Genomic DNA, 21,638 nt, shown 5'->3' on the forward strand with positions numbered 1-21,638 from the left:
TCAGACTTGGGGCCATAATATCACAGACTCCAGAAGCTGCAAGGGAGCTTAAAGATCATCCATTCAAACCTCATTATTTTGTAGGTAAAACAGCTGAGCTCTTAAAAGTCATGCTAATACCCCAGTCATCTGTTAGTTTTATTTTCAAAATTGAATGTCCTCATTTTTCTTAACAAGTGAGACTCCACAGTTCTAGAAAAAAAAATGCCCTTGGAATAGCAGCATATCTCTAGTTCTAGATTTTTTTTTAAATTGTAAATATGTTTACATATTCTGCAGTTAGAGTATGCTGCTTGCTGTGATTCTGGTCCTAGTTGGAACAAAGGTTAATGATTTGGGAGGAAAAAATATGACAATTCTGCTCCAAATAGCTAAAACTATATCACCATAAAGAAACAGTTGGAAAGACACACAAGAATCCATTATCTCATTTGATCCTTCAGCAATCCAATGAGATGACTACAATTTTCCTATCTTACAGATGAGAAAACTGAGCCTCAAAGTCGAATGACCTACTCAAAAAACATACAACAAATAAGCGGTAGATTTGGGACCTTAAACTTGCAAGAAATAAATGGATTCCTGGAGGAATCAGGTGGCAATAAGATCAAGCACAAGTTGCTGGAATTAACCATGGACACAAGGGACAGCAATAAGGAGAATTGATGAGTGGAGGTACAAGAGATTTTCTGAATTGAAGAGAAAGAAGTTGATGGGATTATTGCCACAGATGTCCTCAATGTTCCCAGTCAATCAGGAAAGTTTATCTGTTAAATGTAAAGGAAGTAAGATCAAGACTGAGGACACAAGAAGTATAGAAATGGATTGGAACAGCTGCATCCAAATGTTACATAACGTGAGCAAGAACAGGGAGGGTCTGGCTGAGGACAGATTGCATAAATTTCTATAGGACTCAGTTAGTATGCTTTTATGACCTACTACTGTTGAGACAAGAGCTGGGGATGCAGATAGCCAGGATGCATTAGATCCCAGAACCGAGTCACCAGATCCACTGCAAGATCAAGAAGATGCAAGGTTATTGCACTCTCAGAATGTCAAGGTTTAATCACTGACCACTGGACCCAGAGTAGACGGGGATTCAAAACAATTCAAAAGTAAATTGATAGCCCTGGGGTAAAAGGAGTTTTAAAAATAAAAACTAAACATTAGGTTCTTTGGTTTGAGAGAATGTTCAAGGTACAACCTATAAAGATTGATGAGAAAAGGAAACAGTGAAAATAATACTACTGATGTAATTATTATTATTATAGCTGATCTTAAGATATTGGAGATAAACCATTCTAGGTGAGGATGAGATCCCAAGGGAAAAATCATACTGATGAAGTGAAGGTGAAGAAATGGGGAAGTTAAGAAAAAAATCAAGTATCCAATAATTAGGTAAAAATGTTTAAGTTAAATGCAAACTATAAGCTGAAATTATCAAAATGGATGAAAGTCATATAAATTGGTTGATGAATAACACCAAGGATAGAAATAAAAGAGTAAAATAATAAAATTCTTCAAAATATAGTTAAAGATTATTTGCATAAAAATTATGTGACAAAGAAAGTCTCAATACAACATCTCTTCCTATTGCGATAAGTATGCAATAAAGGTAGAAGCCACATCTCCTAAAAAGGGACACGACGGTGTCAGAAAAATGTTGATCAAGATTAAATTTTGATTAAGGCATGGTGAGAGGGATGGGTACACCCAAGGAAATTACTTTTCAAATCTACAATATAACGGTACCAGGCTCTCAGAGCACGATAGAGGCATCTTCTATAACCCGTTTGCATCATCTTACTCCTTCATTCATTCTACATATTCCTTGAGCACATATGTCAGGAACTGTACTAGATACATGGGATATAATGGCTATCAAAATAGATATGATTCTAGTTGTCAGTAGCCTAAAGTCTTCATTGTAAACATCTAAAGGGCTAGATAATCTTTATGACGTCAAATTTAAGGATAAACTAACCGGTCTTTCATTTGTAAATTAGGAAACTAAGATACAACTAATTAGTGTCAGAGCCACAGCTAAAAATCAGGTTTCTAAATTTCTAGCCCAGAACTTTTAGACTAAATTATGCCAAATCACTCTAGCACTACACCAAGCTTGGAAGACATGATAAGAAAAAACAGTGGGGTTTTGCTAATTCTAAGAACCCTTCTTTATAATCAATGCTTTACAGTCTCGTCCTAAGCTCTGATTTTCCCTATACACCATTTCACTTGGAAAAGACAGAGTGGACTAAAAATTTGAGATTTTCTTATTCTCCTTTTCAATTCTTATCCTACAATGAGATATCACCACTCAGCGAGTGGTAAAAATAAAAAGTAGGAAGAACAAGTTAAGAACCTGACAAATTCTGAGCATTCTTTTTATTCCTCCTCAATGCCTAACATAGTGTCTTCTGCAGAGGGGCAATCAGTAAGAATTGATTTTTTTTTAATGATGTGTCCTTTCAGTAATAGTATAATCTGTAAATTAAAAAATTTAATGTTTAAAACATAGTTCATGAAAAATTATAGTAATAGATTTTTAACTTTTACATTAAAGAATTGTTTTTGTGACTTTTTGGTTTCATAAATATTTAAGGCACATATGGTATATATGCAGTATGTGTTTCTGAATCACCACTATTGGAATTAATATATCAGCATAACACATGCTGACATTTCTACAATTTTGGGTACATACTGTGCCTGACTTTTCCTACCATAGGGCAGGTGTCAAGAAGCAATGGCAAACCACCTAGACATATTCCGCACAATATCCTAGACCAGAGAAAATAATTTGAAGACTAAAAACTGATCTCTGGAAGATGAGACTGACTCATTTAATTCCTTTTCTATGGGAGGCAGAATAGCATCACGTATAAAACATGATCTTTTATTGATGAGAGGTGGACCTGACTAAGGCCAGATCTCTGTGAAGGCCATCAGCTAAATGCCTGGACAACACAGTCTTCCGACAGAGACCCAATCAGAAGGTGGATAAAGAAGCTCAAAGGCAGGTAGAAGGAGTAGCAGCCTCTTTCCAGTATCCTAGGCCCTGGCGCTGCCTTCTGTACATACCCTACTCCTTGTAAGACACATGATTCACACACACGTGGTTGATCCTCTCATCTACCAGAGACACACAGAATTCTCTCCAACAAGCACTGCAGACATTAGATCCCAGTAGTTTTCCTCTATGCTTTATCTCTAGACATAGACACCCACAACAAAACACACTTCTACAACAAAGAAACCTATCATTACAAGCTTAACTGTCACAGGAGCTGGGCAACTGCTTACACTGGACCATTTTAACGATAATTAAAAGAGAAGGATATGGTTGAGTCTACAGTTTGAGTGCCTCTTCCTAGTTGATTGAATAGATTATAGTTCTATCCACAGAATCTTTCTCTGACAGCACAAGGGTATAGAATCCTCCTTCTTGTTCTTGGTAGTTAATTTCATTCTCTGCCTGGAGAAAATCTCATCCTTCAAGATCTCTCAAACATCCCCTGTTCAATGAAGTTTTCGTTAAAGCTACCAGGAAGAATTAATTCTTCCATAACTGTGCTAGTATATAGCACTTTGCTCATGATATTAAAACATTTATGACTTTACATGATAGTTTCTGTGTGTTTCTATTCAAAGTCATGATTGCTTTTGTACTTCCAAAGTGCCTTCCATGTGTATGCAGGTATTATATAACTCACTGTACTGTCTATGGCATGTCTGCTAACACGTCTGTCTCTTTCCCTCCCTCCTCCATCTCCCCTCACAAGGTGATCTTGTTGAGACCAGGACAGGAGTTGTAGCTAATTTATCCTGAAGTCTGCCATTTGGTCAGCAAGCCTTCCAGGAGACTAAATGCTGTCACTGCCCTTGGGTTGGAAGGCCAGTCAACAGGGCCCGGCCTTTGTCTGGTCTACCTGACTTCTGCCAAACAGTCCTAGATCAAACTTCAGTATTTGTTGCCTTTGTTCCTGCCCTCTATGGTCTTTAAAGGAAAATGGCTTCTTGCTTCTGGTTATAGAGCAGAATCCATAAGCACTTTGTGAATATCACCCTTCATACCTCCTTCTTAAGAATAGTGATTATGACTTGGGCCACACTCTCCTGATCAAAGCATTCTGTGTTCTTTGTTGCTTCTCTGTTTTTTTTTTTTGCCTTTGACTGTTCCACCAGGGTCTGTTTCCAAGCCTGCTTTTAGGATCTGTTCTCTAGGATATACTCCTTTTTGCTTCCTGTCTTCTCCATCTCCTTAATCAACCACAGGACTGAAGGAATGTATAGCCCACCATCACCTCTTTCCTTTCAACTCCTTTTTTATTATTCTTACAAGTTTTTCCAGCTCTAAGAGTCAACGAGCATTTCACAATTTAATCCCACCTTATTCTCTCTCCATAGCACCTGCCCTTACCTCCAAGAGAGCTTTCTCCTACTTTTACCAATAGCCTCATTCATGAATTTATAATGTAAACTTGCATGTTGCAGGGGAAAAAAAGTCTCTAACTGCTTCCTTTAAGCATTTTCAAATAATTTAGATCCTACATTGACAATTGTATCATTCTTTCTTGATACCTTGTCACGGTAGGAGCAGGGACTTTGAAGTCAAAGAAATTCGAGGGGAACCCCAGATTTATGATCTTGGTTAAGTTATTTACCACTGCTGCACCTTTATTTACTCTTCAGTAAGTTGAGAGTAAAATCACCCAACTACCACGTTGTTTTGAAGGTTCAAGAAGATTATATGACACACGGTAAGCAGTCAATAAATGGTAACTATTTGTAGTAAAGAAAAAGAAAGCAAATCTCTACTTATTGGATGCAGTTACTCAATTCTTGTCCATAGAAAGTCCAACTGAAAAAAGAAATGACATTTAAAATCAGTTTTATCATAGTGGCCTCCAAATCCAAAACCCTGTATGTTGTCTAAATTCAATCTGCTTTCTTTCTCATTTTTATAAAAAACCATCTGCATATGAAGAGAAAATTTGGACCACTTTATAAAAGACCAGGACGTCTAGAATGAACTATTTATTGGAACTCTCTGCATTTCCCATCCCTGTACATTGCTGTGTCTCTGTAAATAGTGGTATTGCCATCACTTCTGCCTAGAGCAAAAATTTAACTGCTCCATAAAGATGGCAGGGCCAAATGAAAGCTATTTCATTAATTCAGAAAATAGATTACCTTTGAGCCAAAACTCCACCATCCTGATAAGAGACTGAGCTTGAAAATGTAGCCACAAATCTGTTGCAAGCTCACAATGCTGGCTACCCAGCTACGAACACAAAGAAAACACCATTGATTTTACAAATCAATAAAGTGAATACTGCAAGTCAATAAAATTAGAATGATAACAAAGGTCACATTCTGGTTCTCCAATTTATTGTTTGATTCTACCATGTTCAAGCACTCAAACTCAATAGTTCCCATGAATAGCACTAAAGGGAAGATAACAGGAGATCATCTCCTACTGAAGGAAGGGCTTTGGCAATCTCAAGTCTTGTTGGGTGTATTCCAAGAGAAAGGATTCCAACAATATTATCCCCTAAAATGCACCTGTTCAAAGTGTCTTGTTATTCACGCCTCTGCACACCTCTCATAGTATATTTGTTGCACAAAGTAAACCCGGGACAGATACTTTCAAAAACCCTCCCCCATCGAGAGCTTCTCTTCCATTCATTTATTCACTCCCTCATCAATATTCATTAAGAGCTTTCTATGGGCCAGATACTAAGCTAAAGCTGTGGATACAATGAAGAATAAGAAAGACACTATTCCTGTCCTTCAACAGGGCATCGACATCACCTTAAAATGGGGTGCTAGGATTCAGTGAGCTTAGAGGGCTTACCGATGAGACATCTGAGAAAGCCTCCTAACGTTTCCACTGAAACCTGAAGAATGAACAGAAGGTAGCCAAGTGAAAAGGGAGAGTTGAGGCATGAGGCTGGAGGCAAGCAGAAACCAGGATTTTGTTTGTTTGTTTATTGCAGTAACATTGGTTTATAACACTGTATAAATTTCAGGTGTACATCATTATACTTCTATTTCTGCATGGATTACATCATGTTCTCATGTTCACCTCCCAAATACTAATTACAGTCCATCACCACACACATGTGACTAATTATCCCTTTTGCCCTCCTCCCTCCCCCCTTCCCCTCTGGTAACCACCAATCCAATCTCTGTCTCTATGTGTTTGTTTGTTGTTGTTATTATCTACTACTTAATGAGTGAGATCATACTGTATTTGACCTTCTCCCTCTGACTTATTTCACTTTACATAATATCCTCAATGTCCATCCATGTTGTCACAAATGGCTGGATTTCATCGTGTCTTATGGCAGGATTTTTAACTCATGCTAAGCTGTTTCAATTTTACAATAGAAGTAATGAGGAGTTTCTGGAGGATTGAGGGGGGCAATGTGGTAAGAATATTATTCTAATTTTTTATTGTATTTTCTAATTTTCCTATTATAAACATGTATATTGGTTCTACAATAAGAAAGACAGTAAGTGTTATATTTAATTTTTAATTAATAAAAGTAAGAGAAAAAAATAATAGCAATAAAGTAAGGCTGAGCCAGAAGTGAGATTGAAAATTAAAAAAACAAAAACATATGTATTGTCGTAATCTTACTGCAGATAGACTATAAAGTTAGCTCTAAACTTATTAGAAACCGATTAAAAGAGAGAGACTCCATTAGTTTCATAATACACAAGGTCCACGAATAAGCAGTTCAGAATGGATGGAAAAGAATGAGTGTGGAGAAAAAAGAAGGAAAGGAGCTAGCAAGGGCAGGTGGTAGGTAGATCCTGTAAGAACTTGTGGGTCATTGCAAGGACTCTGTATTTTATTCTGAGTGTGATAGAAAGCTTTGTGTGGTTTTGAGCAGTGGAGTGATGTGATTTGATTTACATTTTAATAGCTCACTCTGGCTGCTCTGTGGAAGATGGGCTATGGTTGGAAAGTAGGAGAATCAACAGTAGAAATAAGGAGACCAGATTGAAAACTATCGCAGTAGATCAAGAGGGAAACAATGGTGGCTCAGTATAAGATGAAATTGGAAATGATAGAGAAACGTCACCAGACTTAGGAAATATTTTGAAGATACAGCTGATGAGGTTTGTTGACGGATAGATGGGGATGAGTGAGAAAGTAATTTGGGAAGGCTTCTGAAGTTTTTCCAGTGAATGGGTGTGTCATTTACTGAGATGGGGAAAGCTGAGAGGATCTGGCAGAGGGTAGGTTTGGGCGATGATAGAAAATCAAGAGCTCTGTTTCAGACATGTTAAATTTGAGATGCCTTTTGCACATGTGTGTATTAAAAGAGGCTTATTAACAAAGACGAGTCCCTGTTTCATAGGATGTCAGGAAGCGTGGCAAGGTGAAGGAACTTGGTAAGAAAGTTGAATGAATATCTTGATGCTGAAAGGCCTTTGGCTGTATCTTCTAAGTATAGAAAGATCCTAAATACTGTGGCCATTAGCTTCATTTGCTAGAACATGGCAATCCTACATCCCCGAGTGCCAGACTTTACAGATCTGAGAGGCTTCTTCAGGGCCCCTAATCAAGTTCCTTCTCTGCTCCCTTCTCCACTCATCTTCATTCAGGTCATTCTAAGAATCTTTTCTCTATCTTACTTCCTGTAGCCCTCTGTATCATCCTAGATTCAGCCCTGGAAACATTTCTTTTTTTTGTAGTAAGAATTCCACTTTGGAATTCTTTTTTGGCCAAGGGTAACCTTGGCCCTAAGACTTGAGTTCCTACTATCGGAAAGGAGGATCAGATCTTTGAGAAGTAATCCTGAAATACCTATCTCTGGGCCCTGCCCCTGTCACCTGGTCCAACAGGTTGCCTATCAGAAATTCTAAGGTGATGAACCAAGCCCTTTTCACAGATCAAAATTAAAGGATTGGGGATTTTTTGAGAATCAAACAAGATAATGGATTTGAAAAGCAATTTTAATGAACTGTGATGTTCCCCACTATAGCAGAGCATTAAATTTAAAAATAATAATAATAATAATAATGGTACCTACTATTACGAGAGTCTACTTTACATCAGGCACTACGTTAGGTGCTTTGCACTTGTCATGACACTAAATGATCAGAACGGCTCTATAACCTAAGAATTATCTCCATGGTACAGAAAGGGAAATTAAGGTTCAGAGTGGCTAAGAAATCCACTCAAGCTCACCCAACTAATAGATGATGGAATCATCATAAGAAACCAACTCATTCTCACTCTACTGTCTATGCTTTGAGATCCCAAATCTATTTTCATCAACCTGGTTAGCTATATCCTCCTCTAGATATAGCAGCTAGAGAAAGGAATGCACTGGCTTACAAATCAACAAAGACACAGTGCCCTGAGATGCTGGAATTCTGGGTAAGATGGAACTCCAAAACTGGCTTAACAACATAGCACTGGTCCTACCTCAGAGAGAAATACTCTTGGGTCAGAAGAAATGGAAGTTTAAAAATCAAAATTCCATCTAGCCTTTCATTGGTGGCCAAGATAACAGTCATGGAAAGAAAAGATAGTCTTTATGTCTCCTCTATCAAACCCAGAAAATAGTTCAGCCTCCCCAAATTCTTTATCCCTTCAACAATTAGCAATGTGCCAATCACTGATATGATTCAAAGATGTTTTATTACAGAAAGCTCACAAACCAATAGGAGAGACATTCATAAAATATAATTACTAAAAGAAGTATATATCAAAATGCACAGAAACCCAGAGGATGGGACAGTTCCCTCCTCCTGAGAAGGAGGTGGTAAAGGAGCAATATCCCATGTACGACGTCGAGAGGAGCTGTTGGCGAATTTTAAACATGATCAGTTTGAGTGTTAGGAAACACCCTGGCAGCAAGAAAAGAGAATAGATTAGAAAAGGGTGAGAATGAACATCAGTGAGGAGGCTATTATAACATTCCATGAGAGACATGATGAATGTCTGAACTAAAACCTTATCCCAGGGATGAAGAGGAGAAGACGGATTCTGGAGATATCTACATGGTAGAATTTTTTAAAACCCCCCTTCCTGCCTATATAAGTATTCAGAAAAGGGGAGGAACCACGGAGATGAGGAAGATTCTGGCTTGAACATAATCTTGGCTATAGCTTTCAAAATGCAATTTATATATTCAATGCCTTAGTTTGAGTTTTCTATGGATATTTGGCCTTGCTTTCTTCCAATGCAAAAATCCATTCACTTTTATCGAATTTCTTCAAATGACATCATGAGGGAGGCTCCAAACAAGTCCATCAGAAAAGATTTTTCCTGAGAAGAATGGCTAATAATACCATAATGTCAAAACTCTCCAAGAAGATTTAGATGTGTTTCCTGGATGATTGCTTAAATGAGATATCATACTCAAACTGCAAATAGAGTCCCTGGCACATTAGAGGTACTCAATAAATTTTAACTATTTTGTCATTAAGGCTTAGTCATCAACATTGATCACAGGCTTTCTCTAGATGGTTAATTAATCATCAAGTATTTCAAGCAACATGCATTTATTGAATATGTGCACAGCTCTCTGCAGGCAATACTCCCTGCCATGTTGTAGTTTGCCTGGAGTTGACTTCTGGCCCACAGAAACACTCTTTGGAAAGATAGTGTAGAACAGGGAGGGCATCAGCCTAAGAATCAAGAGATTTGGGTTGCAGGACTGGGGGAGCAGGATGTTTCCCAGAGCACTCATTTTACAGTTGAAGAAAGTGGCAGTGTTCATTGCCTCATTCATTTGGTTAGAGATGGAGCCAGGCCTAGAAATGGGAGCTCCTGACTCCTCGTCCAGTGCCTTTTCCATGACACCACATAATGTGAGACCCACTCACCCTGGAAGGCTACCACACAGTCTAACTTACTTCCTGGCACAGATGATACTATTTTGATTAAGTTAATTTCCACAAACCTGAAACGATTCCTTAAAATTAGGTTAAGCAGGTGAGATACAACCAGCTCCATTTAAACCCATGAGGGCTAATTCCCAGGCAGATGCTTCCATCCTTCAGATGCTGCATACAGATTAGAAACTGGAGATAAGTACTAGTTTGGGTTCATTGTGATTTGGCGATTTATTTTCCTAAGTATATTTTTCTACATTTCTACCTAAAAGCAAAAGAAACTGCAAATATAAGCGCACGCACGCACACTCACAGACACACATATAAATCTTAAGCCTCATAGGTGAAACCAGTAGAATTCAGTGTTTTCAATGAAAGTTCCATTGTGATTCGGTTAGCTTAAAACCAGCTTTAAGCTCTCCAAGAAACTCAGCTGTATTTTAAATCTTCAAGGTACACATTTGAACAACCCAAATATTGATATATATTATATATGAACATAGAACTTCTGCATCTTTAGCATGTCTGAGTTTGTAGCCTTGAAAACTGAATTAAGAAAAGGGAATTTATTACCAATGTTCAAATCCATTAATTAATTAGGATTCACTATCTCCTTTGCAAGTAAGCAATTTTGTCTCCATTTTGAGGATGAAGAAATTAAATCAAAGTCAAAGAGCTCTACTGGCTCACTTGAGATTTGACTCCAAATAAAACTCAGGATTTAATGATTACTGGGCTAATATTTTGGTCACTGACGTTAAGTACTATTCTGAAAGAATCCAAATGAGTATGTGCCCTTATTGTTTCTTTTCCTTTGTTCCCCATAGTAACCCTCAATTCTGGTTTTTTGAGCAGCACTACAAATAGTAGCTTATACCCCAAAGCACAACATTCAAGGTTATTTGTATCTTTGAAGTAAATACTTACTGTGATCTCCAATGTTTAATTCCTATCCAAAAACCACTGTATTAAATTTCAACATTCTATCTTTCACATTTCATCATCATTTACTAAATCTTTTTAATGACCAAAATACTGTAATTTTAAAAGTGCTACTCTGTATTTTTAACCTACATTTCCTCTGAGTTTTTAGGTCAATGAAAGGAATTCTTAGGTTACTTATATTAAAGACTTATTTTTTCAGGAACAGTGTTTGTATATGAGTAATAGTCATTTAAAGATTTTAACATAAGAATCTCTAAAGAAAATTAATGTTTCAACAAGAAATCATAAGAAAATGGAAGCATCAATTTAACTTGAAGTTAAATGTTTTCTAACTTAGCATTTATATTTTGATTTTTAAACTTGATGTGATTTATCATTCTCAAAGTGTTCTACCATTATTATTATTACTCTCAAGATAAAAAAACTGAAGCAAAAAATTATATTAAGCATACTAAAAGTATACTCATAACTAGAAAACTCCATGCAAACTAGCTATATTACTAACATCCTCTTATTTTTCTTTTCTTTGAGAATAAAGCACTAAATATCAATAAGTGCAACATAGTGAATTGACGGCTTGAAAGAGTTAATTCTGCTACTAAATGATCCTAACCTCAATAAAGAACTAGATCAAGCCCTCGAAGGTTCAGATTCATGATTTAATTGGCTAGATTGTGCATTAGGATGGAATAGGATAGCAAAAAGCTTTCTTAAAATAAATATTAAAAACTGAAAAAAGAAGAGAAAAAGAATTATCACATCCCAAAATTAAATTTCTGAAAATCAAAATTGCTACTGCTTTTGCCAAATTTCTCTGTTTCACAGATGAATGCAACATAAAATACCAATTCGTGTGTGCGTGTGTGTGTGTGTGTGTGTGTGTGTGTATACACATAAATAAATAGGTTTGGCCCCAAACCCACCAGTTCACAACTCACATGAATAAAAGGCAACCCAAGTCAACATCCTGCTGAAGGCAATGTGGGTGAACTGAACAGTTTGAGCCACAGAATAGAGCTTTTGGGTAGGAGTGCTTTTTGGGTAGGAAATGCATAAGGTATCTGCCCCTATGACAGAAGTATAAAATAACCAGGAGGAGAGTATAGAGAAAGATGAGTCTGGGAAGATAATGATGATTAAATACTTACTTCTGTCATGTATGATTATGAGAAAATAAATCATGTGAGATATTTCTGGTTTAAGAAAAAGAATATAGATTCTGGAAACAGGCTTATTTGAATTCTAATCTGGATTCCAAAATGTGTTAGCGGTGTGACCCTGGTCAACTTATATAACCCTCCAGAGCTTCAGTTTTCTCATCTCTAAGATGAAGAAAAATTAAAACCTGCCTTGAAGGGTTTTGGTGAGAATATACGAAACAACGTGCTGTGAAAGAGCCTGGGAGAACACTTGATATACAGTAAACCCAGCCAAATGGCAGTTCTCTCTTCTTCCCACCTTCCCTCAGTCCTGCTTAAAGATCAGGAGACACAAAGCCAACCTCTCTTACAACCCAACAACTCTACCGTTTCCCAGGCAATTCACATTTTTTAGTCCTTTTAATCTCTAGATCCATCTATAAAAGTACATTTCCAAACTAGAGACATAGTAAAACTGCACGATTATTTGTCCTAGTTTGTTTGACTTGTTTTGATGTTCTAAAAAGTCCTTGATAACCATATTTACATATGTCTGCATTCCAACTTAACTAAAGCCATTCCCATATCTCAACAATTATTCCTACCATCATCTGTCATCTCTCTCTCTCTTCTTACATACACGCACACACACTCACACACTCCAGAAGGGGATGAAGACATGATCAAAGTAGAATTATCTGGGGCCATCCCAGTGGCGCAGCAGTTAAGTTCTCACATTCCGCTTCAGCCACCTGGGGTTCACCGGTTCGGATCCTGGGCATGGACCTACTCACAGCTCATCAAGCCATGCTGGGGCAGCACCCCACATGGAAGAACTAGAAGGACCTACAACTAGGATATACAACCATGTACTGGGGCTTTGGGGAGAAAAAAGAAAAAGAGGAAGATTGGCAACAGATGTTAGCTCAAGGCCACTCTTCCTCAAAGAAAAAAAAAAGAAACAAACAAAAAAAATAGAATTATCTGGGGAGGGCAACTCATTCCCTTTCTTTTCAGATCCAGAGGAACTTCTAAGACCAGGAGAGTTCCTATAGGTTTGAAATTGTGCATAGGCAGTCTCAGAGCTATGCTTCAGACCAGTAAACCTCAGGCCTCCTTAAACCCTTAAACCCAACCTAGAAGAAAACCACAGTTGCAGTTTGGTCTTCTCCATGCCTCTGGCCTGATCTCCAGACTCCAGAGTGAGGCTTGTGCTCAGCAAGCACACTAGCCTAAGACATTTAGCTTCTTTGAAGAGTGGAACAGTCAGAAAAAATAAATAGAAAAAAATTAAGTAAAGACACTTTATTTCAGCCCTCACCTGACCAGTTTTAAAGCATAACTAACAAAGCAGGCAAACCAATAGCAGAGTATGTGTCTGTCCACAGGGCTGATTCAGTGCCACTACAGCCCGAAATGAGAGGAAAGGAAGACATGGAGGAGGAGGAGGAAAGAAAGAAGAGGAGATAACGAAAGAGAAAAAGAAAGCTTAATCACCAAGTTCATGTTCTTTAAAGCTGTAAAAATCATAAGGATTGATGCCAGCAAACCTAGGTCTGCACCAAAGTATGAAATTGGTATTACCCTCCCACTCTGGAGAAACTGTGGCTCTGCTCCTGAGGGCTAGGTCCTTCACAAAAGCCCAGGGAATCTGTCCTGTCAAGTTTACCAGCCTTTCCGATCCTGTCCCACAGCCCCAATCTTAATTCCTCCCCAGTGGGTCCAGAATGACTTGTCCTGGCTAGGCTCTGTGGTGAAATATAGGTACAAACAAACTTGTTTATCTCTAGGTCTCAGGGGATCACTGAACCATCTTGGGATAAAAAAAGCAGTTGAAATAGAGTGGGGTCTCAGCTGGCTGGTTTTATAAAAGCTACCTTTCACAAGAAGCTGGTGCATCTAGAAAAATTCTTGGGATATGCATAAACTTCAGTTAACTGTGGTCTTCAGAAAACTGGAGTTTGGTTAAAGCTAGTTGCAATGCAGCGTAATTATATATTTTCACTGCTATGTATCTTTTCCTTCGCCATAGCTAAGACCTTTTCCCCTCTGATGCTTTTTTTCTTACAAAATGTGTTCAAGTAAATGTTCTCGTTTTTAGGGTTTTAATTTTAAAAATGGTATCCACGCATCTGCAATGTACATGTAACTACTGGGAAATAAAACATCGTGCACATACATAAAACATAACATTATATTGCTGCAGATTAGCACAAACTCCAAAGGGCCAGTCCTGACGTGAGACCTGAGTCATTCTCCTGCCTCCGGATACCTTTGTCGTCAAGTACAGAACAAATGATTCTTACCAGAGCTTAATTTTCATGGGATCTCTTGGGCACTTTGAGTGGAGTGGCAGGAGAATGACAGAGAAAGAAAAGCTTTAAAAATGGATCCTTTCCTGGCACAGAGAGACTGGTTCAAAACCATTAGTATTACCACCCAAAGTCTACCTGATCTATAGACTCTACTGCCCATCCCTCCTCCTCTCTAACACCCCTGCCCCCGTTAGTATTCTCACAAAAAGCAATAAAACATACAAGGGGCATTTAAGGAGTTTAGGGACATTGAGCTACATTCTAATCCATAAAAACACAAAAATAAAACAAAACAAACAAAAACACCTTAGTTCTTTGCCATAACTTCAATCCGGCTAGTTTCCTACAGTATCTCCAAATAGCCTCCTTAACTGAAAGAAAACCTTGTGTCAACCTTGTAGATTCAGTCTCTGCTTGCCAAGGTAAAAAAACAAATACGGAAGTGTTTCAGTTTGTATATTTTATTTTGCAGGAATTTCTAAAACTTAGCTTTCATTAAAAAAAAAAAAAAAAAACCTACCATAAAGGAAAAGAGTGTTGAATAATTCCTTTTAAACTTATAATAAACATCCACAAACCATTGAAATTGAAATAGTTTAAACACACACACACATGCTTTGAAATTCTCTAGAATACTCTGCTTTGTCACAAATGGTTACGTAAGCAGATAGATTTCTGGGTGAAAAACTGTTGTGTAAGCCAAAACAGAGTTTACAGTATATGTATCAAAATGCAATTAGTTGAAGGAAATATTAAACTAAGAACTGTGGAAATAATTTTGGGGAAAAAGTTTCATTCAGAAGCTTGATTTTCCTTTGTCTCCAAAAAATGAGATGTTATAGTATATACATAAATACATCAGGGATATTTAGGTGCACGGCATGTAAACCTAATAAAAATTTTCCATTAAAAATTACCTTTGTGGTACTCATGAAGTATTTAAATTGAAGAATCAAATAGACACATATCGTATGAGGTTCTAGTTTCCTAAATATAACTTCATCTCTAGTGAGGTGGAAGTTTATAAATAAACATGTACCAGGATGAGTCTCTCCACATAAGTCTTAGATCTATACAACTAACCAGAATTCTCTGGCAATGGGGCAAATCATAGGAGGCAAGTCAAATCAGTTCCTTTTTACCTTCTCTCTATCATGGAAAACCACATTGATTCGTTTTAAGATAAAAGAAAAAGTAGCATGTATTAAAGGAACATTTGGTAGAGTTTACATTTATACTTCACGATAATCTATTGATACTATACTTTGTCAGATCATGTTGATATAAATTTGAACTGAATTTTACAAATCCTGTCAAGATGGAAAAAATGTCTGAATTATATGCATCTGCCAGGAAGAAAAACAAATGCAAAAATTGAAATATGTTTCAAAATAAACTCACCAGATTGCATGTACTTTTCATTTTATAGCCATAGGCTTTGCCATCTAACCTTCATTTGGATGGAGATATACAAGTTCTATCAAGAAATTTGTTTCCTTTTGTAGTTGAGATTTATTTAAATGTGTCATTTTTTAATGTCTAGATTAATTTTTTAAGGCAAAAACAAAAACAAATCTCAAGATGTAGATAACTTAGATACCTATAAAGTAATTTTTATGATGTGCTAAATCTGTCATGTAATTTTTAGGTTTTTGTTACAGATGTAAGTATTTTCTTTTTAAAAAAATGCAACAGTATGTATGTAGTACTGAATAAATGTACTTTGGAATAACAATGATTTCATAAAGATATACCAAATTTAATAAATATTGCTTCCATGGTAAATAATATCAACAAATAACACATCTCTATTTTAAATGTTTGCTGAGTATAATGTTTATGTATTATACTTTTCTCCTTTGACAAATGTGGAAGCTATTTCAATTTCCATACAAATTCACTGGTATGTTTAAGGGAATGTCATTACAATACTATTCACTTAATTTCTTAGCCAAAAAAAAAAAGAAAGAAAAGTATTTGGAGTCTATACATATGTGTTAAAATGATGTGTTGTGTGAAGATATATATACACATTCAACGTATTATATATTATGATTAAAGCTTTTCTCAACTATTTACTTATTCAATAGAATTCACTCAGAAGATAATCTGTGAATGATTAGTTCTATTTAGTACATACTTTGAGTTTACAAGTAAAAATACACACATAAATGAAATATTGCTTCCTTTACACAAATTAGAAAGTCAACCAAAATACTAAAAGGAAAACATGACACAAAATTGTCATGTCCCACAAATGGCTTTGTTGGATGAATATATTCTGTGTATCCACACCCTAAACACTTTTCTGAAACAGAGGAGCTTTCTATAGCATATATGTTTTTTAAAGAATAGTCCTTTAAAAACAATGCATTATAGGTGACACACTGTTATGTATTAAACAAATTCCTACTCTTTTTCTGAATAACCTTATTTGCTCATTTAGAAAACAATTTGTAAAAGAATTATTCATTGTTCCTATGCATAAATTTTAAAAATACTTCGCCACACTTGACCAAATTATTTTCAAAGTGTACACAGAAAGAAAAGAATACTCAACTTTCCCCTGCCTACATGTGAGAGCTTGTCAGCATTCAACTCCAAGGCCTTTAATCCCAGGCTTTAAATAATTCAGATAACAGTTGATTACTCCATTGCAAGAATCGTTGAGCTCTGCAAAATCTGAATAACACAATATTTTCTATAAAAAAAGCCAATCTCAAACAGTAGGCATCTAAGTAAAACACTTCCTGAGACCAAACCACGCAACCCATTTTTGCACTTCCTACATAAACTCTGGTAAACACCAGCGTAGTTTACTTCCACGTAATTCTGTATTCTTGCTTTCATTACCAAGCCACCTAGTTCTACAGCTTAATTTGTTGAACTCACAACCCCCCATCCATACACTTTCTGGGTTTAAGGCTTCTTTGAATCATAACAAGTGAAATGGTTAGTTACGTTACACAAGAAGTCAGAAGTGCACACAAACGAAATTTTAAACTTCAACGAATACTGCTTTGACATTCACTTCTATTTCTTTAGGAAAATAATTGTTTTATGTCTTTTGACAACCAAGATCCAATATCTGCTGCCTCTGTTCACTTGTACACATCAGCCATTACAAAACAGCTTTGCTCACTTGGCTAAATTACAACCTGAGTAATGTAAAACAGACAGAATAACCAAGAAATATTGGCTTCCAACCCCAAATCAGAAAGCGACAAAATTTTGCCATCAAAAATGTCTAGCTGAGTTCCAAAGGATTACATTCATCCATAAAGTTGATGTATGTAGCACTTCATTTTGATGTATATGAGTGTCCATATATGTCTGAGCATGTGTTCATAATTATCACATAAACAGATAAATGAAAGAAACACAATTAGGTTACAAACATCAAATAAGCCTTATAAAAATTATCAAAGTTGAGCAAAGAACCCACTGAATTTAGTGGTATGGAACATTTTGAACCATTTTCTTCTCTAAAACTATTCATCACATTCTTTTCCTTAAATCCTTGTCTAAGCATAGGAATAATCAGTTCCTCTTCATTCTAGCAACTAAGTTTAGTCATTTAATACATCCAGACTGAAACATCATGAAGTACAAAATCTACAGATTGCATTCAGTATCACCAATAAGGACCACATTCGACTACTGCTCATACCATTTGGAAACCAGTCCTCACATGACTACTGGTCTGACACCTCATCCATCAGCAGCGTGCCCAGAGCAGAGCTGGCCAGTCTTCCTTGCGCCATCTCAAGAGTGGAGGCCCAGCTGGGAAACAGGCTTCTCTTCCAAAAGCAATTAGATCTTTAAGATCAGGCCTTAGCAATTTGACCTAAAGCCATCCTTCCTCGCAACAAAGTCTCCAACATCTTCAGAGGAAGAGACGGGGAGTAAGGCAAATGAGGAGAAATCCAGGTCTCCAAGGCCTGATTAGAAACTTTGTTGTGTCAAATAAACTTTGGCCACTGGAGGAAAGTACCCTGTGGTTGCTCTGGCTTTAGAAAGATCTGTCCAGGGCTTCTCAATCTTCTTTTCACCCCTCTCTCTCTCTCTCCCTCTCGCCCCTCTTCTCTTGTTTCAAAAGGGGCCTCTGGTCAGCGCTGATTAATAAGTGTTTTTTGTTGTGAAGTGTTGAATAATAGAGGATGGCCGGTGACCCAGTAAAGACTAAACCTTGCTCTGGTTTATTGTGGCAAGCTGAGAAAGGGGCTTTAGGCCCGGGACCCCAGGCACTGACCCGCACACATCCCGCGGATCGCCTATTCATTCTCACAGCCCCACAGTCGCCCAGGCTCCCATTGTTTGCCAAGCAACAATGGAGATTTTGCAGGGAAAGGAAAGCTCTGTTCAGATTCCTCTCTAATGTTTTGCATTTAGGGAAACACCGGCCTCCACTTTTTCCCCCGACATTTTTCCTCCCGACAGTTAAAGAGCTTCGTTTTCGGGGAAACTTGTGTGAGTTTGGCGCTTGTTCGCATAACACCAGTGTTAGGCGCAGGCGAGACGGGTGGAAAAGGGAGATCCCGGAGATTTCCTTTATTGAAATGCATTTAGAGGATGGAAGCTGCCTCTAGGGAGAAAGGGGGAAAGGGGGAGGGGAGAAGAAAAGGAAAAGAACGTTTCCTAGCCGAGGTGGCCCGGGGCGGCGGGGCTTGGGGCGGAGGGCGAGCGGCCGGGGAGCGGCGGGTCCGGCTCGGCCGCGGGCGCGGAGCCCGCCGTCGCTGCTCCTGTCCCCCGCGCCCTTCTTCCCCGCGCCGTCCTCCGCTCCGCCTCCCGCAGCCCGCAGGCCCCGGGGGCCCGACCCCGGCGCGGTGCGGGGCCGACCCAGCCGCGGAGGGAGTGGGGGCCCAGGCCCCGCAGGCCTGGGCCGCGTCTCCGTCTCCGAGACTGACTTCTGCGTTGCTTTCCCGCACCCTGTCCGGGGCCGGCTTTCTAATCTTTCCGTCGGCCCGGGGAGCCGGCTCCCTCCGGGCTGGCTTGGGGCGAGGGGATGCGGGTGGGGGCGGCGGGGCCAGGCGAGGTCGCACGGAGACTCGGCCGGGCCTGCTCGGGCCTGGGCCGCTCCCGCCGCCTCGCCTTGGAGGCCCCGGAGCGGGCCAGTGGCGGGCACCTCGCCCCAGGACCAGCCGAGGGGACCCGCAGCCCCCGAGGCCGAGCGGCCTCGAGACTGGAGGCCTCTGCTCGCCCCGGACGCCCGACGCGTGCAAGCGAGGGGCGGGAGGTCAGCGGGGCGGCCGAGGAAGGCCGGAGGAGGCTGGGGAGCTGGCGGCTGCCCATTGCCACAGCAGCGGCAAGTCCGCTGGGGGTCCGCGCGGCCCGGGGGAGGCAGAGGGCGCGCGCCTGGGGGCCCGAGCCGCGGGCGCTGGGAGGGGGCGCCGCGTGGGGCCGCCCTCTCCCGACAGGCCCGGTCCCCGCCCTCCCGGCCGCTCGGACCTGCCCGCGCTGGGGCTCCGCGGCCCCGCACGCCCCGCCGCGCGCCGCCACCTGCCCCGGCGCGCGCCTGGGCGCTGGGCGAGGTGAGGGCACGGGCGCCGCGCAGGCCGCGCGGCTTGGTGGGCGGCGGGAGGCCGGCACTGCGCCTGCCCGCTCGGCCCCGGCCTGCCGCCCTGCGCTCCCCAACGGCTCCTTGACAGCTCTCGGAGCCGGGAGAGGAGGAAGAGGAGGAGGAAGAGCAGAAAGAGGAGGAGGAGGCAGCGGCGGGCGGCACGCTAAGGGCAGCGAAGGGGGAGGAGGGCTCATTGTCCGGTCCCCCCAGTCCAATTGATATGCTAATCCCTTTTCTGATGCCATAACAAAGAACACCTTTGCACTTTTAAAAGACTTTTGTGCCCTGGCTACAGAAGTTTATTATCCACTAATTAGCAACAACTTCTGGCAATGAGTTGGGTTACATTTTCATAAGCTCCTAGCCGGGGCGACGAGGTGCGCAGGACAGGAGGCGATTTGCGCGCACAGCAAACCCGAAAAAACCCGAGCCTGAAAAGGAGTCTCCCGCTCAGGTTCCCGGGCCTAGGGCGGGAGACGGGGATCGGAAGCTCTGTTCTCCGAATGGGCTGAAAGGTGTCCAGAGCAAGGTTCTGTGGGCGGGGGACTGAACGCTCTGGGCCCAGGATGTTAGGTGACCTTATTTGATCCGACACTGTGGACCGCGTCCGGAGAGCTGCGCGGAGGAGGCGGTTGCGGGCTGCCTTGCAGATGTCCTGGCCCAGCCATCTGTTTGAGGTAGTGGGGGAAAGGCCCGGGAGAATGTTCCAGCATTCGCCTCTGATCTCTCTAGCGTTTTCCTAGGAAAACGCTCCCGCCGCCTGGGCTTCCTCCTAAGGCCTCCCCACCGACAAGGCTGAAATTCCAGGACCCGGGAAGATGAGGCAAGGCTGGCATCGCCAGAGCCGGGGTAGGGGTGAGGGGTTTGCTGAGTTAAGGTCCCACCCGAGGTCGTCTGAAGTCGTCACCCTACAGAGCAGACCCTCCTGGCTAAGCAGAGCAGAGAGCGGCACCTTCCCGGAGGCCGGAGGCGATGCGCACCGCGTGACCCTGCCTCCCTCAGGCTTTGGCAAGACGTCGCCGGTGTTTAACAGTCCCACATCCCAGGTCAATAAACTGGAAACAGATAGAATGAGCCTCATCCGGTGAAAGATAAAGGGCAAGGGGACGATGCGCATTCCTTCTAGAGCCTCCAAAGAGAACGTTGTCTCAAGCCGCTAATAAACACCGGTTCAGTGAGGCCTTCGGTTTGGGCTCAACCGCAGAAACGTTGTAATTCAACGTAATCTTAAATGATTCAAGCCCCCAAACCCAGCATTTGGGGAATATATATATACACACACACGTATATATATGTATATATACTTTCTATTTTTAAAAAAATCCCTCTTTCATTTTTGGTTTTCACTTTTTTCAAACGACCCCGTTGGAGATATTGTTGTATTTTTCAAGCAAATGTCAGATGGGTGCTGGCGGCCTGTGCATCCTCCTGCGGCAGCAGAGGCGGCAGAGTCCGGTTTGATAAATGTTCACGGTGAAACACGGCCTTTCTCAAAACCCCAGGGTGATTTAGGGTATAAGAGCGAATATTCAGAGGCGGGAGGTGGCGAGTTATATTGTTTCATTCCCTTTCGATGGATCTAAACGCGGCTGTCCGCAGTCCTAGGATCCGAGTGCAATGTTTCTGAATAAGCGCTGTGAGAACCAGAAAATGGGGCGGGGGCGGGGGGCAGCTGACGACTGAACAGAATATTGCTGAAGAAAATACAAAGAAGATAACCGAGATGCTAATGCTATTGAATCCCGTGATCTTCCAGACTGGAGTCTCAGGAGCCAGAAAATATTCCCAAATTTCTCTCCAGCAGTGGCCGTGGGG

The sequence above is a fragment of the Diceros bicornis genome, chromosome 33, assembly GCF_020826845.1.
Source record: "Diceros bicornis minor isolate mBicDic1 chromosome 33, mDicBic1.mat.cur, whole genome shotgun sequence".
Taxonomy (NCBI): Eukaryota; Metazoa; Chordata; class Mammalia; order Perissodactyla; family Rhinocerotidae; genus Diceros; species Diceros bicornis.